The sequence below is a fragment of the Dipteris shenzhenensis genome, chromosome 16 (genome assembly GCF_047967505.1).
Source record: "Dipteris shenzhenensis isolate YYH24624 ecotype China chromosome 16, Dip_SZ_1.0, whole genome shotgun sequence".
NCBI classification, from domain to species: Eukaryota; Viridiplantae; Streptophyta; class Polypodiopsida; order Gleicheniales; family Dipteridaceae; genus Dipteris; species Dipteris shenzhenensis.
Genome location: NC_141611.1, coordinates 2439735 through 2457397, shown reverse-complemented (window position 1 = coordinate 2457397; position 17663 = coordinate 2439735).

Genomic DNA, 17663 nt, shown 5'->3' with positions numbered 1-17663 from the left:
TAACATCAGTAGATGCAACATGCTGGATATAGGCCATGGTAGATTAGCGAACAAGCCACAATCTTGGGAGACATTAAAGCATCTTGGCTAGGTATACCTTGAAGTATGTGATTCTAAAATTCAATCCATAGAGGGTACCTCTATAAAGGTTATTGGTTCTTTAATATTAAATGTCTCCTTGGACAATTACATTGTGCAGAAGCTACCAGTCTTGGTAAAAGCTGTATGCAAGACACTTACAAAGGGTTATTTGTTGATGAATCATCCCATCAAGATGCACCAATTGCTAGCCAAGGATCAACATCATCAACTACTTCCACCTCCCCACCTCAACAAGGAAGCCATGAAGGAAGAAGACAAAGACAAAAGGCAACCAAGCAAATATGGCTCCAAAAGGATCTATTGAAGGCTCAAGGATACTTTGAGGGTGAATCATATTTTTGGATTCCAAAGAAAACTCAACATGTAAAGCCACCCCCTCCTCTAAACATTGAATCTCACCATCGCCAGCCACCTTCTCTTGTAAACAACAAACCTCAACTTCAAAGAAGAAGATGATGCCATCCAACAAGGAAGGTATATTACCAATGGGTTTCCACAAGACCACTCGAGGCCCAAGGATATTATCTTGGATACCCAAGCCTCGCCAAAACAATCAACATCCCATCCATGCTTGTCCTAATCCTAAATGTACACCATCATAAAAGTAGAACCAGAGCCCCAAATCTATCAATACAAAAGCATCAATGAGTGCAGATGCGCCAATAGTAGTCACACAAGAACCTACTCTACAAAGATACAAAGAATAGCAAGAACCTTGTTGCAAGGATAAGGGAAAAGCACCAATATAGGAGGAGGATCATACACGGAGGAATTCATCTACATCCTCTCAAGTAGTAGTTATACAAGAACCTATCTCAAAAAGGGAGACAATAACACAAGAACCTGCTTGACCGCAAGTCTATCAAAAGACATGTCAATTTATTACATCATCTTCAAGGCAATTGGAAGTAACACAAGAACCTGTCTTGAAAAAAGAGACAGTAACACAAGAACCTGTCTTGAAAAAAGAGACAGTAACACAAGAACCTGCCAAGACAAAAGATGAATCCATGTTAGGAGCCACACAAGAACCTTTCTTACTGAGAGATTTGACGTCTATCATCAGGGTAGCTACGTAAGAATCAGCCACACAAGTAATGGCCATCACAACGGAAGTCCCACAAGAACCTTTCAATGTGCACAATGAATTATCTTCATCCTTGACAACTTTCTCAACTGAAATTTGGGCTCAACAAAAGCAAAAGATCTCTGAGACATTGGAATCCTACTCACATTTAATACATAGAACATATCTTTTCACAATATAGCCGTAGACGAATCAACGCTTGAGGGAAATCTTTACGACGGTGGATTTGCAAAATTTTTTATTTGATTTGACATCGGATCTCGAAATCATAAAGTTATTTTTTATAGAGTTCATAATGATAAATTTTATAGCTTTTAGACCTATTTAACTGATTAAACATATTGAACTTATTCAACTTATTTTACTGATTAGCAAGTATCTTATTTAACTAATTAATTTATTTAAAATGTTTTATTATCAACATATTTATTATCATTTATTGAAGTTATAAATTAAAGCTTTTAAATTATTAACTTATTAGCTTTCATACTTATTTATTACATGCTTTTTATTATTAGCTCTTAATTTATTAGCTTTTACCTCAGCTTTTAGCTTTTACCTTAATTGCTTTTAGCTTATTAGCTTATTAACTTATTTATTAGCTTTTAAATTATTAGTTTTTTACTTATTAGATTTTAACTTTTTCATTAGCTTTTGAATTAATTACTTATTAGCTTTTAAATTATTAACTTATTAGCTTTTAACTTATTAACTTATTAACTTATTAGCTTTTAACTTATTACGATGAGTATCATAGAAGTGGTACATGTGGAACATCACAATATTCAATGGTGCAACACTGACAACAAGAAGCATGCCAACTATAGATCCACAAGAACCTGCTCCTAAAAAAGAAGTAGCTCCACAAGAACCTACTACTGAATCAAGGATCTCAAAGTACTTCAAGTAACATTACTACTAACGGGATGACAACTGCTCGCCAACAAAGATCTGTAGTGATGTCTTAGTGACTCTCCTTCGTAGTGATTATCAGGATTACATGATATCTCAAATAGCTATACAATTCATATTTCTCTAGTGGTCTACAAAATGATTTTCTTGCTAGATCTGGGTCACAATTGGTGGTCAATATGTCACTGCACTCAACTTTTGATGTACTCATAGGCTTAGGGTTTAGGGTTTAGGTGAATAGGAACTCAATTCCAAGTGCTAGTTCTAGGTGAATCCATAAAGAGAAATAAATTGATAACATGTGGAAGTCCTATCTCTCTACTCACATGTGGAAGTCCTAGGTGAAAATAAGCAGTCAGTCCTCTTTAGGTCCTCAGCATGGCACACTCAGCAAATCACAACTACATCAAGGGCTCTTGGTTAGGAAGATAAGCTACAAACACTATGAAAAGTCAATATACCAATCATATCAACAACAAATCCCATCAACAGAGCCAAAACAAAAGATGGCACTGACTTATGCCTAAGTCATTAGGGTCTTGAATTTGAGTTCAGATATGGAACAACAAATGGTTCTCCACAAGCAACTCTCAAGGATATTGAACTCCAGGGTGAGGATGATCACACCAATATGGGTTTAGATGAGTTTCTTGTGACCCTCAAAACTTTTTTGACATCCCTTTACTAACATCACCATTAACGATACTAACCTCTACTCATCCTCTTTTCTTTCTTTTTCTTTTCTTTTAATTTTAGCTTAGAAGCCTTTCCTAGAATCCCCCTTTTATAAACCTCTTAAGCCATAATTCTCATTTAAGAGGTTTGTATGGTGTATGGTGTATTATCAAGCTCCTCTCGATTTGATTACTCAAGACAAATCAAGCTCCAGATGGTGCCACAATATTATTGGGCTCAAATACTTCCAAGTAAAGCCCTCAACAAAATTTAATCCATAAAATGGATTTTAAAGAAACTTCAATGCAGAGAAGCAAGACAAAATGTCATGCACAACTCTGGACATTCAAACATGGCATGTCAAAGACATAGTTTGATGAGAATCCATTAGAAGTCCCACTCAAATCAAATATGGGACTGAAGAGAAGCATGAGAATGCACTTTACTTACTCTGCTAACACTAACACCACTAGGATCTTACATCGATCCCTACAAACACCTTCTTCCTAATAACTTATCCCTTAGATTTTTCTTTTTCTTTTTCTTTTTCTTATTCCTTCTTTGAATGGTCACAAGAACTCAACTTGGTTCGCTCAAACCCTGAGGTACTAGTTCCAAAAGAATCACTCATCTATACTTCCAGCAATCATTTCATAACAAGGAGCCACTACATCCCTCTACTACAATGGACCAAAAGAAGATTTAGCCCGGTGCATAAGAAATAATACTTCGCATGATCTTCATTAGAGAAGAGAGAGTGATACAAAGAGATTAGGATTGGCCCTCCCTTCAAAAGATGACTTGTATAAAAGGCCAAATGGTTGACTTTGGTCTTCATTGTTGTATGCACAAGTTTGGAATACGAGCTCCCTCTTCTCTTTCAAGAGTGTCTTTGGGTGTTCTCTTGTTTCCCTTGTAGTGCCTTTGTGTTTGCCACTCCATCCCCCTTCACTCTTCTCTTCCCTTCTCCTTCTCCTTCTCCTTCTCCCTCCCTTCTCCACTCCCTTCTCCTCTTCTCCCTCTCCTCTCCCTTCTTTCTCTTTCCTCTTTCTTTCATGGAAACACATTGCAACAATCCGGGAGCTGCTTGAGTAACACATGCGGATGGCTCATGCTTTGCATTGCTCTCACAAGGAGTAGCTTGGAGTGGAATTCCTTCTAGATCCCCATGACATGTGGGTCACCATTGAGACTACACAGGTTTAGGCTAAAGCATGGAAAGCAGATCGCATGTGCACATGGGTGAGAAAAAGGGCGAGAGTTCAAGGGTTTAGAAAGGGGTTGCAGGGTTAAAAAAAGGGACAGTATGAGAGAGCTACCTAGGAGTTTCAAGGTCTAGAGGGGGTTGCAACGTTCAAGATGAGTCTAGGGTTGAAGAGTGGAGAGCTAGTCTCTTCATGGCTTTGTGGGTTAAGGGTTGAGGAGGAGGGAGGAGGGAGGAGGGGGGAGAAAGGAGGAGGAGGGAGGAGGGAGGAGGAATGAGAAGGAGGAGAAGAAGAAGCAGGAGAAGGAGGAGGGAGTACAAGGATAGGGAGTGCAAGGGTAAGGGCATACTAGAACACCATATTGTAAGAAAGCATGGATGCAATGGAGATCAATCACATGAATACAATAGTGAGCTTCAACACTGAACCCCAAAGAGTCGAAGCTTGATTCCATTGATCTACACAATCCATAGGTACCTCCATGGTGGGACCTCTTTTGTAGAAGACCTTTTGGACAAGAGTCCCTCCACTTTTTGGGTGGACCTTTTGGGTCTTTACACAAGTGGGGGTACCTTTTGGGCTCTACATAATGTGGAGGGACCTCAAAAAGTGTAGGCTTTTAGTATTTCTCTCTCTCTAGATTTAGTAGTTCTCTCTCTAGATCCTCATTTTGCAAGTATGATTGGATCTTTTCTAGAGAAAAATTTGGCTATCCTCATCCTTTAAGATTCATCATACCATATTTCAGGCTCAAGATATTACAAGTTGAGCTTTGCTTGCTACTCTACACACACAATGATCTCATCGTTGCTGCCCTAGACTACACTTGTAGTCCTTGTTCCCACAGGGTTAACAACTCCCTTGAACATATTGGATTTCCTATCCTCGGGCTATGGTTGAGTTTGCAGACAATGTTGTGCTGCGATTGTTTTTACTCAATGAGTATGGTAAAGATAGCGTCGATGATAGATGGATCGAGCTTATTGTTGATCTTTTCCTTGTAATCCATGAACACTATAGATTGATTGCTTAATTTTTAAGAAGCCAGTGTCAACCATTTCTTTAAACAAACACACATACCATCCTTGAAGAGATATGACTCTTTGAAAGAGGCGACTAGTTGTTTGAGCATCTATCTAGTGATTTGGGTTGAAATTGAGGTTGGGTAAATGGTTATCAATGGGGAGAGATACCTCTAGGATTCCTACTAAATTTTCATTATATTTTGCACTCTCCTTGAGTTTTTTGTCATAACTTTCTTACATAATTGATGCATGTTTATCCAAGGCTAAGATGAGTGTTTCTTAGCTTGTCCATTTGATCTTGGAGTTTCTATTGATTAGCAGCCAATTGTGAGCATTATACTACCTGAATCATGATGTTTGGCATCCCACCGTTAGTAGCAATGGGGTATTGCATCAAATGCAAAATGTGTTTAAAAGGAAGATGGAGCTTTTATACTCAAGGAGGTACTTTTCATTGAGTAGCTTTGGTCTATGCCAAGCAGGTTGCCAAGCAGGTTGTGGCTCCAATTTTTTGCTTAGGTACTCAATGAAATTCCAGAGAGATCTCATCCTCCTCTTGATTGCATATCTGGATATTGCTTCCAAAAATCACCAATGGGATTACCAAGCATGGGAATCCTGTCTGTACCCTATTGCAACTCCCATGTGGGTGTGCAATTTGGATTATTTTATTCATGAAGCTCATTGATGGAATCATTAATGGTGTCTTCCATTGGAAACTCAAGTGAGATCTGAGGAATGTGTGGTCTTGTTAGAGAGGAAGAGGTTATAAGGGACAAACTTGAGGTGGAAGCAAGTATTGAATTTAAGAAGGTAGAAGAAGGGACATCAGTGGAAAGTGGAGGGAGAGTAGGGAAAATGGATTGAGCGACTTGATAGTCCTCATGGGAAGGATTGTCAAGTGATGGAAAAAAGTTAGGTGTTAGTGGATGATAGGAGTTAGATTCTTGGATTAGGAGGTAGTGTTGAGAGGCATAGGCTTGGCAAGGAATATTGGTTAGAATGGATTTCTCGAAAGCTACGGAGGATGGTACTAGAGTTAGGTAGGGATGTGAGAATATCACAATAGAGAGTGGCAAGCTAGGGGAGATTAGATTGAAGGTAGACCACATATTCCTTTGGCAGATGTTTGTCTCTTCTAATAGGCATTGTGAGCTTTAATGTAGGAACTTTTCAGGAGTTATATCCCAATGAAGTTGCTAGGGATTGTTGTAGTAAGAGCAAGAGGCTGGCTACTACTTAAAGAGGGGGGCTTCCCATCAAGCATTCATATAGTAGTATTGCATCAAGATTTAGTTGTATGAGATTTGCATGCACCAACAAATAGAACACATTCTTCTCTTCTTCATCCATTTGCTGACATAGATCTCAAAGAGTCTTTGTGCTCACTGACCTAGTCCAATCAAGACTAGATACTAAATGTAACATCTCGATTTACAAGTGTTTCCATGGTATGCGTATTCTACCTTCAATGTGATCCTCTTGTTAGAGGACTCCAACAAGCACTTAGTATAATGAAGTGATGCCTTGTAGTAGAAAAAGATCTTGTGCTGACCCCTCCGCATCGTCATCGGCTTGACTTAGTAGTTGAAGGTCCAACTTGGAAATTATTGCCTTTTAATTTTACCACTCTATGCACTTTTCTTTATACTTACCCAGTGTTGCGGTGTATGCAAGCCCTAGCAATTGATCATTAAAGCAGAGTTGGAGTATCTCTTTCTCTTAAGCATATATTTTTGCTTTGGCATTCACAAGTGTCTCCCTTGATGTTATGCATTCCATCTCTAGTGCTTGAATTTGATGTTTACCTTCTTTGAGGCTGGGCAACTTATTGTTTATGTCTTAGATAGGGAGATCCACAGGCCCACCAGGCTGACTTGGTTTTGGCTCTTTTGTGTGGTCTGCTTGGTTGGAGAAATAGGGCCAAGATTCATTATATCTGCGAGCCCCACCAAATACTTTCTCTTGTTGTGGCTTCTTTAATCTCTCCATCTCCTCTCTTTTCCTTTCTTGCTCCCCTTGTTGGTCTAGATGCTCCATGCTAGGACCCCATGGAGGAGGGAGGGGCAGTTGATCACGATTAAATCGACTATTTTGTCCCTCTTAGGAGACCTCTCTATTTCTATGGTTAGTTGTGTAGAAGGACTGAGAGGACCCGTGATCGTGCTTGGATCCTTCATCATGCTAGGGTTTCTCATGGTGCTGAGACCCTTGGGATCCCCCATGAGAGTTGGATGGTGGGGACTCGCGTTGTTGGGACTCTTGATGATGAGAACCGCCTTCAAATCCCTCTGCTGATCATTGCCCTCTTGGCCAGTAGGACTTGCAGTGTGTTCTGAGGCCATGGAGTTGTGAGGAGGAGAGCAGATAGCATTTAAATGGCATCAAGTGGGTCTAGCAGTTTGTTTAACTCATGTCATAGAAATAAGGAATTTTAGGGTTTTGAAGTACTTTATATAGTTTTTTTAAAAGCACTTTAGGGTTTTTTGAGTGTACCTCCTCCCCCCTGGTCTTTTATCGCTTTAACACCCAATATGGGAGCTATCAGAGAAAAAAATCCATTAGAAGGGAGCGGGGCAGGGGAGGAGGGGTTGAAGGGGAAAATGGGGGGAGAGGGAAGGCCACGTGTCCTATTCCAGAGTTCTTTGAACCGCCATACATTGGTTTAAACAGAGCATCAAGCTTCAGCTGGCAATTGCCTGTCAACCAAGGTCATAAACGACATCAAGAAGCTTGGTTTGGTTTGAGCTTATAGGAACTTTCTAGCACTAAGAAATGGCATTGAGAAGCCTAAACTCACATGTGCAGAGATCATATGGAATTGTGTCAATCTCTGTGGAGAATGCTTCTATATCTTGTGTTAAGAGGGGTGTAGAGTCTTCATCTTTTTGTATTGCATACTAACCATAGTTAGTGAACTAACTGCGGTTAGGGGGAAAAACCTCTTAAAGAGGGAAAAGTGCCCCTACAAAGAAGGCTTATGAATTCAATCCCTCAGGCTATCTACCTTGCAAGAGGCATGTGAAATGGCACTTATTTCCTTTTTTAGGACATAATTTATGTGCTATCCATGCCAAGCAAGTTACCATCATGAGCAATGACATTTAACGTGCGAGGCAAAGAGTGATTCACCAGTTTTGGTAGTTGTACAAATTTTTTGACAAATATGAGAATATAAAGTTTTGTTCATGTTGCTCAAATTTCTTGTACTAAGATTTGGTTTCGTGTTATGAATTTGTATTGAATAATTTTCCTTTCATGTTATGAATGGGCTCTAGAAGCCTTTTTATAATGGAGCACCATCTTATGTTAGTCTTCATCTTAATCTTTCTGCCATTAGGTAATAATGCAAGTTTTTGAAGGGCCAAGGCCTTTAGTATTGCAAATGATGTCATAAAGATGGCACCAAATGACATCATAGACACTTGTTTCTTTAAAAAATGGAAACAAAATGTTGCTAGATCCCGTGCTTGAGCTGGCACACAAAATGACAAGATGTGTGTGTGTGTGTGTGAGGGTAGTTTGGGGCTATTTTGTCCCTAATGTCCAACACCTTTATCAACATTTTCACCTTTTTAATATAAAATTTTCATGTTGTTTCCATTAAAAATTGTTAAACCTAGGATTTGACCAATGCTAAAGTTGAATTTAGGAGCCTCAATCCTGAAGGATGAAAGAACATCCCCAAGCAACGGATGAAGTGGCCAAAAGGATGGTCTTGCTCAATGACATCTTCGAGTGAAGGCACAGGAGAAGCCACAAGCAGTACAAACCCACCAATGCACCTCATCTTAGGATGCCATTTAAGTAAGAAGTAATCGTTGACATCATTAAGGAAGAGAATGGTAGCAGTGGCAAAATGTTAATGTGTGACATGGTGGGTGTGTCAGACACGAAGTAAAGTGTCATGAATGGACAATATTTACCATGCTAAATGGTTGTAAAGGTATCTAGTTGTACCTGCCTTTTGTTAGGTGAGTGCTAGAACTACAATATATATAGAAATATCTTGAGTCTAAGTAACTAGCTTCCATCATTGAATTATAATGGCCAAAAGATGGGCAATGCATCTTTTCCCATTATGTGTACTAGATACATAATTGGTTATGTGCAAAGATATGTATTGAGCCTAGTCTTTTAGGATGGCATTACACATCTCCTTAAAACCTGGTCCTTGCCCATCTTGTATATTTGCCCTGCAATGAGCTGAGAGGGTGAAGCTTTTAGAATTATTTTTCTGGCATCCGCTACTTTCATTTTAGCGGGTGGTCTTCCTGCCATTAACTACCCAATGATGTCTACACACTAGTCAGGCACAACACCAATTTGAAAGAATGCAGCATTTGGTAGGTCATCTTCTATTCCTTCTGGCTCTTCTTCTTCTCCTATCCTTAATCGTAACATGTGATCAGCAATGAAATGTCAAGCTCATTTTCTCACCATGATTTTGAAATTGAATTCTTGTAACAGTAGAAGCCATCAAGTGATCCAAGCCTATGGTACATGGCCGATTCACAAGATATAATAAGGCTTGATGATCTGTGTAGAAGATAAAGTCAGTAGACAATAGATAGTGTTGAAAGTTCTTCACACTGTAGATCATTGCCAAAGCTTCTATTTCTATTGTGGTGTAATTAACCTCTGCATCATTTAATTTCCTACTTTGCAATGTATATTGGGTAGTCTTTGTTGTATTTTATAGGTTGACATAACACACTCCTAGTGCATAGTTGGAACCATCAATATGTATATTAAATTCTATGTCCTAGTTTGGTTCCATTAGGATCGGGGCTATGGTCAATCTCCACTTGAGGGTTTTGAATGTTTGTTTGCATTCGTCTATCTAGATAAAGTTACTAGGAGCTTATATAGGGGTCTTGCAATCATAGCATACCTAAGTATGAACATTCTATAGTATCCGGCATGGCCCATGAAGACTTGGACACCCTTTGCATTTAGTGGGGAGGAAGTTCCATGATGATCTTTATTTTGTCCATGTCAATTGCAATCCCATGTCGAGAGACTATGTGTTTCAAGACTACTCCATGTGTGACCACAGGAATTAACATTGGAGAGGATCCAAAGAGATCCCATACTCCTTGCATTTCTTCAGTATATTTTTCAAGCATTGCAAGTGATCCTTTTTGCCTGTGTGTATGCATAAGTCATTGAGGAAGACTTGTAGGAACTTGTTGAGAAATTCCTTACCCTTTGAAAAGTGGATGGGGCATTGCATAAGACAAATGGCATGACTCTATATGCAAAATGCCCCATTCTATGGCAAATGCTATCTTTGCCTAATCTTGAGGTGCAATTTGTACTTGGTTACCCTTTGAACCCATCCAAGAAGCTATACACTTCAGACCCAGCTACACTTTCTAAACTATTTCAGCCAATGGTAGGGGGTAGTGATCTCTGATTGTTATTGCATTGATGTTCTTGAGATTAATACATATTTTGAGCTTCTTTTTTTCTTAGGAACAATCACTATTGGTGACACCCAATCGGTATGCTTGATCTCATAAATGAAACCGGCATCCCATAACTTTTCTAGTTCTCATTCTTGGGATTTGTCCTATAGGGTCTGCATACCTTAGGTTTGGATCCTTCCCTAATTGGTATGGTATGTACTACAACTTCAAGGGAAATCCCTTTCATTTCCTTGTAGGACCATGAGTGAGTTGTTCACCGATGTATATAGGCTTTTATTCTTCTTCATCCAAGGCAAGACTCAATCCTTGTCTTGGTTGGTCCTTCATACGTTGGGGTATCCCTAATCTTCTCAGTTTCTGTGAGCTCTGATTCCCTGACTAGCCTGGGCATTGCTATTGTTGCTTCTCCCCTGGTGTAGTTTTTGAAGTAATCAGGAACTTCCCTTAGGCTTTCATGGCACTTTGAGGTGCTTGCTTAGTTGCTAGCTCCACTGGATGTGGTGGAAGATGTTTGGTTCAATTCAGCTGTGTTTCCTTACTCTCGTTTTTTGTTATTATGTACCATTTTCCTCTTCATTCTCACATTGTGTTTGAACTTGCAAAGTTTTTTCTTTGTGAGACTCGTGATGGATTTTCAATAGGAATCTCACCCCCAAGGAGCGGTATTTCGGCCATACATGCACCTTCAAGCCCTTTAGGATCCCATTCAAAATTTTGGGACTTAGGTGCTTTTGTGGGCTTATTCAAATACAATTCCACCACTCTGGTTTGCATTCTTTTGAATTCATTAAAGTGCTCTATCTTGGCCTTTTGGCATTATCCTCCTTTTTCCTTGAACGATTGCTATTAGGGCTAGTGCTGGAGGGTCTATCTTGGGGTATTCTATGGCCATGAGTGCATGTAGGATTGCTAAGTCATTGTCAAATACTTGAATTTCCAATGTGGCATTATCAGCTTCTATTTCTAAATCCCAATTAAAGTCTACACCATAACCTTCAATTATCGCCTCTTTAGGATCAATATCCCACTCAACAATTTCCATGAAGATTGGCACTTCCACCTCTTCTGATTCAATACCCAGATTGATGCCTCTTCTGATTCGTCACCCAGATTGATGCTTCTAGTTGGTATAATTTGGGCATCCACATCTAGCAACATTGGATGTGTTGCTTTACTGTTATCTAGTGTAGCCAATTGTATCCAATTGTTGATGTCACTTTGCATATCCCCTTCCATGGGTTTTAGTACATTTGTATATATAGGGGATGCATGATTGATGGTTGTCGGTGGAAGATGGGAAATTATTATGAAGATTCTATCCATACCTTGAAACTCTCCCATATTGTATGAAAATTTCTCAGTAAGGTTCCAATTGGAATTGTGATGAGACAACTTATCAAGCTGGCTAGTGCGGTACCATCCAATTGGGGATGTTTTGCCTGTTGCTCCATTACCCTTTGGAAGTTGTTGGGATCAATCAATGTGTCAACGTTGGGTCTCTGTTGGGTGATGAGGGTGCTCTAACCTCTGCTATAGCCATCTTGTCTACCTCAAATTTTTCTTGCTCTTGTACCCATTGCTTCAAGGCTTCATAATGGGCTTTCTCAATTTTAGCATTGTTTCCCGCAACCAAAACATTTGATGGGTGTTCGATATGTGGTGGGCCTTACTTGATTAGCATACACCAGAATGAGTCCTTCAGTACCATCCATGTTGTACATAGGGTACTATGTTCATAATCATAGTGAGGCTCCAACTCTTTAAGTTGGAGTTGTTGCACTAGAACTACTCGAGCGAGATTGGGAGCTCGAGGATATTGGGAGCTCGAGGATATTGCAAAGGATTGGGATTCCTCAATAGTTGAGTCACTTATGTCCTCACCGAGAGGGGGTTGAGCCGTGGCACTTGTGCATTAGGTCTAGTGCTATTGCCTATATACTGGGATTAGTGGTGACAATTGGTATTGTTGGGGCCGGGGTTGTGCTACCCTCATATTGTAGAAATAGATATTTACATCATGGCTTGCAACATTGCAAATGGTGCTCCATAACCATGGAGGTTGATCACTTCTGGTGGGTTGAGTCTGCTCCTCAAGATTAGGCACTCATTGGCCGTATGGTTAGCCAAACAGTGTGGGCACTAGACGTTCTCTCTCTATGGGTACTATGGTGGTTGAGAGACGTGTAACTTTTGCTCGATGGCCTGCATCATTTCATCTTTTACTCTTAGGGCCATGGCTTCCACTTTGTCCTCGATGGTGCGATCCTTGTTAGAATTGCTTCCCTTCTTTGAAGATTTCTTGTCACGATGACTTGATTCATAGTCATCACTATCGCTATCAAATTGGACATGCCATATTCAAAGTCGATTACAACTTCATGAGCATCACTGAAATGCACATAGCTATATTGACTTTTTTCAAGTCCTTGTGCAAATGGATTTTTTCAATCCAGACTCTAGAGATGAACCATGCTATGAGGTACTTGTCGTTTGGACAAGGAACACACTTTGCTATTAATCTTTCATTCTTCCTAAGTATGTTCTGACCTTTTCTTCTTGTGCATTTCCATATTTCCCAGTTGAAGTGCGGGGTCATCTTGGAGCCTTTCTATTTAGAACCTTCTTCTGAACTACTGGATAGCAGTGCCCAAGTGGCTCTTTCTTCTATGAGAAGGTCGAGGTACCATTTCGAGGCCTCATTGATTAGGGCCATCGAAAACCATGCGGCTTTGGTTTCATCTGATTGGTCACCTACAGTAGCGCATGTTGCATCAAAGAGTTGAAGGAATTTGGTAGGATCCCCTCGTCCATTGTACTTTGGCATCTCCAATTTGCCAAAGTGTCTTTTGCCATTGTTGTTAATGTTGTAGTTGACGTATCTTGAGCCAAAAAGCTTGTGTGTTGCTCGGATTCGTCTTCATTTGTGTTGGATGATGTTTCTTATGATCCACTTTCACTTTAGGCGCTAACCTCCCTGGCAATGGTGCCAAAATGTTCACTGTTTCTCCAAAGTGCAGGTTCCGAGGGTGTTTGTTACTTACATTCGTGTTGTTGCTTGTCGTTGTAGCATAGGTGTTCACAAGTGTAGCATATGTTCTCGGGTCGTATTCCAGAGAAAGGTATAGGCTAAAGTGCAAAAAGAAGATCTCATGCATGCGTGGGTGAGAAAGAGGGCTTGATCACAACGATGGATAATGGTGCCAAAATGTTGTCACTATTTCTCCAAAGTGCAGGTTCCGAGGATGTTTGTCACTTACATTCATGTTGTTGCTTGTTGTTGTAGCATAGGTGTTCACAAGAGTAGCATAGGTTCTCGGGTCGTATTCCAGAGAAAGGTATAGGCTAAAGTGCAAAAAGAAGATCTCATGCATGCGTGGGTGAGAAAGAGGGCTTGATCACAACGATGGATGGATGCTCTCACCTCCACGGGAGTTCAAGGGTTTAGAAGGGGGTTGCAGGGTCCGAAAAGGGGACAGGGTTGAGAGAGTTATCTAGGAGTTCCAAGGTTCAGAGGGGGTTGCGGGGTTCAGGAGGAGTTCGGGGTTGAGGACTAGAGAGCTAGTCTCCTTCGTGACTTCATGCAATAAGGGTTGAGGAGGAGGGACAAGGAAGGAGGGAGGAGGGAGGAGGAGAGGGAGGAGGAGGGTTGAAGGAGGAGGAGGAGGGAGGGGAGGAGGGGGGAGGAACAAGGAGGAGGGAGGGGGGAGGAGGAACAAGGACGAGGAGGAGGAGGAGGAGGGAGGAGGGAGGAGGGAGGAGGGAATACAAGGGTAGGGAGTGCAAGGGTAAGGGCATGCTAGAACACGATAGTGGAAGAGAGCATGGACGCAATGGAGATCAATCATATGAACACAATAGTGAGCTTGAACACTAAACCCCAAAGAGTCAGAGCTTCATTCCATTGAGAGATATTTATCCATGTTGGTCTCTACACAATCCATAGGTACCTCTGTGATGGGACCTCTTTTGTAGGAGATCTTTTGGACAAGAGTCCATTCACTTTTTGGGGGGACCTTTTGGGTCTCTACACAAAGTGGTTATCCTTGTATTTGCCTTAGCCATCCATTGTTGCAATTTGCTCTCTGCATTCTCATTATCCTTGTATCTACCTTAGCCATTCCATTGCTTTGTCTCTTAATGGCTTTAGTGGTTTTCTATCTAACACCATCCTCTACCTTATCAGTGCTACCTAACCACTTCATGTGCCCATCTTAGTGCCTCTAAGTGGTACTAAGCTAGACTAGTTCAAACCACATCAACTAACAGAACTTACCATCCTCCATGTGTACCACCATGTGTACTAAGCTAGGCTAGTTCAAATCACATCAATTAATAGAACTTACTATCCTCCATGTGTACCAACATGTTCCTCAATCAACACAATTGGCTTGGATCGTGTTGGATTTCAACCTTGTCTACCATCTCCTCTAACTATCCTGATCAACACATAGGTCTTAGGTCATCCTTGTACCATATGCCTTTTTACATCCCTATAATAGCAAGCATAGATCAACACAACCTAGGAGAAGTTTTGTGAGCTGAACGTGATGAGTTCAATAAGTCAACTGATGAAACTCACTCCCCATTCCACAAAACCCGGTGATGGAGCAATGACCATAGCCTCACCCCTAAAATTAAATATCAGAGTAACTGAACTAACGATCTAAGACGGTACGTGCAATCAATGTCAAGGTCTAAAATCATACAATAAGGGGGGTGATAGTGGATGGAGGGTCGAGTGTCAACTCATGCTGGAGCCAGCTCATGATGAGGGGAAGCAACCAAATTAGGCACAAACCTAATACAATTACAATTTCAGTGTGGCACAATATTTCCATGCATGGCCTAATAATAGCAAAAAGAGCAGTTGGAAGGTGATGTGTGCTATTAGTAAATGCCTCATGAAACTACTCACAAAGGGGCATATAAACCCTATAACCTTGCCTATATAAACCTCTAAAGGGAGAGGAGCTCTCTTTATAAAGCTATAAGCCCTACATGAGCTCCTACTCCTTTATCTCCATAGATTCAAATCCTCCCCACCCAAACCCCACCCTCAAGTCAACTAGCACCATGAAACAAGCCAACGGTAGAAGAGATTGGCCCCAAAGGCTAACTAGGCTACCAATAAGAAGATATTGGCCCTGAAGCCTAATAAGGCCACCAATAAGAATTCAAAGTTAGAAAAAAACAAGGGCTAGACCTTCACCCACTAACAACTTGTCAATAGCCAGACACTTCATTTAGGTGGGTTGACCTCACAAGAGTGCAAGAGTTTTATGACCTAGCCTGGCTAGCACCATTTGATTGTGACCTGCCTCTCAAAAACATCAAGACATATGATGCCATTATGAAAGCACACAGTCGTCATCAGTGAAGAGGAGGTGGCAAAGATCCTTAAGCTACTAGACAAAGATGATGAATTGCCTAACCCACAAATGAACAATCGTGATGATCTATTCAATGCCGAAGCATAGTTACAAGGGCATGGGTATGTGGCACAAGTAATGTTGTGAAACCTGACATGTACACCTTTCAGCAATTTTTCGTAGAATGAGCCAATGAAAAATACTAGATACATATGCCCCAAGAGCATTGGTCTGAAAAGAAATGAAGTCAATTGTAGGAAAATAGGATGATTGGGTGGAACTCATCACCACTCAACTCATTGATTAGGTAGTGAGACTCAAAGAGGGGAAGCAAAGGGAGGGGTATATAGGGGCACACTTGTGCCTACTTCCCAAAAGTGGCGAGGAACTACCAAGCCAACCAATACCTTGAATATCATTCAATGATTTTTCCATGACTCACTGAAAAATGAAGGGTAGCAACAACACTTGACTCGTAATCACAACAACAACAATCTCCTCGCAAGTGACATAGCCATTATCAACACAACCTAAGGAGTTAACACAATTCCACCACCAACATAGATGCAAGGGACACCCCCAAATCTACCATTAAGCACAGGTGCTGCCCTCAAGGCTAAAGGCCATGAAGGAAGAAAAAGGAAAGGGATCATCGACCCCAATGGGCAAGCAACCAAAACCAAGGATGGAGCTAATAGAGTAGTGGCCTACCCCCACACTTACCACTAAATGCCTAAGAATAGTTCCTTCATGATGTACCCATGGCCCACCAACTCAGCTGAATGTTGCTAATTGTAGCAAGCCTAGCCGACACCACAAGCTATAACAATGGCTTAGTGTTGCAAGTGAGGTGGACCTACAACATGGTTTGCTACATGGATGACCATTTCTTACCTCCCAACATGGCAAAACACCATTCAAGAATTCTAATTAAAGAAAGTCACTTGTTACTAGCCTCATTCTTATCTTTTGAGCTTGATCAACAAACTTGGTAGGCCAAAATGGCCATGGCCCTCAACGAAAAGTCATAGCCATCAATGAGGTTGATGAAGCTTGGCACAAAGTGAAACCCTTTTGGAAATCAGAAACTCAAGCACCAAAGTTGAAAAGCACAATAAAAAGATGCACAAGCAAACAATGATTAGGTTGAGAGAAGTGAACATCAAACTAAGAACGTGGGTCAAACTTCTAAATTCCCATTGAAACACAACTACGGACAAGGTCCTAGTTTCCAAAGCAAAACTATAGGCAGTACGTATGTGGAGAAACTTTTCATGGGATTAGATGATGGGCTTCTTGCTCCCGTGCCTCTTTCATCATCATGGTCACCCTCTTTGTGTGGTGACAAGCTAAAACCACACAAAAAGGTTGACAATGATGTTAAAGGAGGAATAGGAGCAATAAGCCCATTGCTCAATTTCACAATGCTAGGCTCATTTAAGCCAATGTCTACCTCACACCGCCACAAAGTGGAACAATGAAGGAGGGTGCTAGTCACCAAAGTCAAAATGTTGATTCAAGGAGTAGGCGAGCATAGGATGAAAAAGGAAAGATCATGGCAAACAAAACCACCTAGCATACAAAGGCCCCCATGGTCTAATGTGGGCTAGGTGGCTAGGTCTACTATGGCATATTGATACAATGTAAAAGGTGCCTGCTTTCTGACAAGAGCAAGATGAATCATTGTATAGACAATAGGTAGTACCCATTGCAAATGTTAAAATAGAGTTGTCTATAGAGATTCCAACATCCCCTCTAGTGCCAACATGTGGCAACATAATGAGCATTGCAATAATCTTCAATTATTACAAGATTAGATTGCATGTTTTTGGATCACACGTGTTCAAAAAATTTCC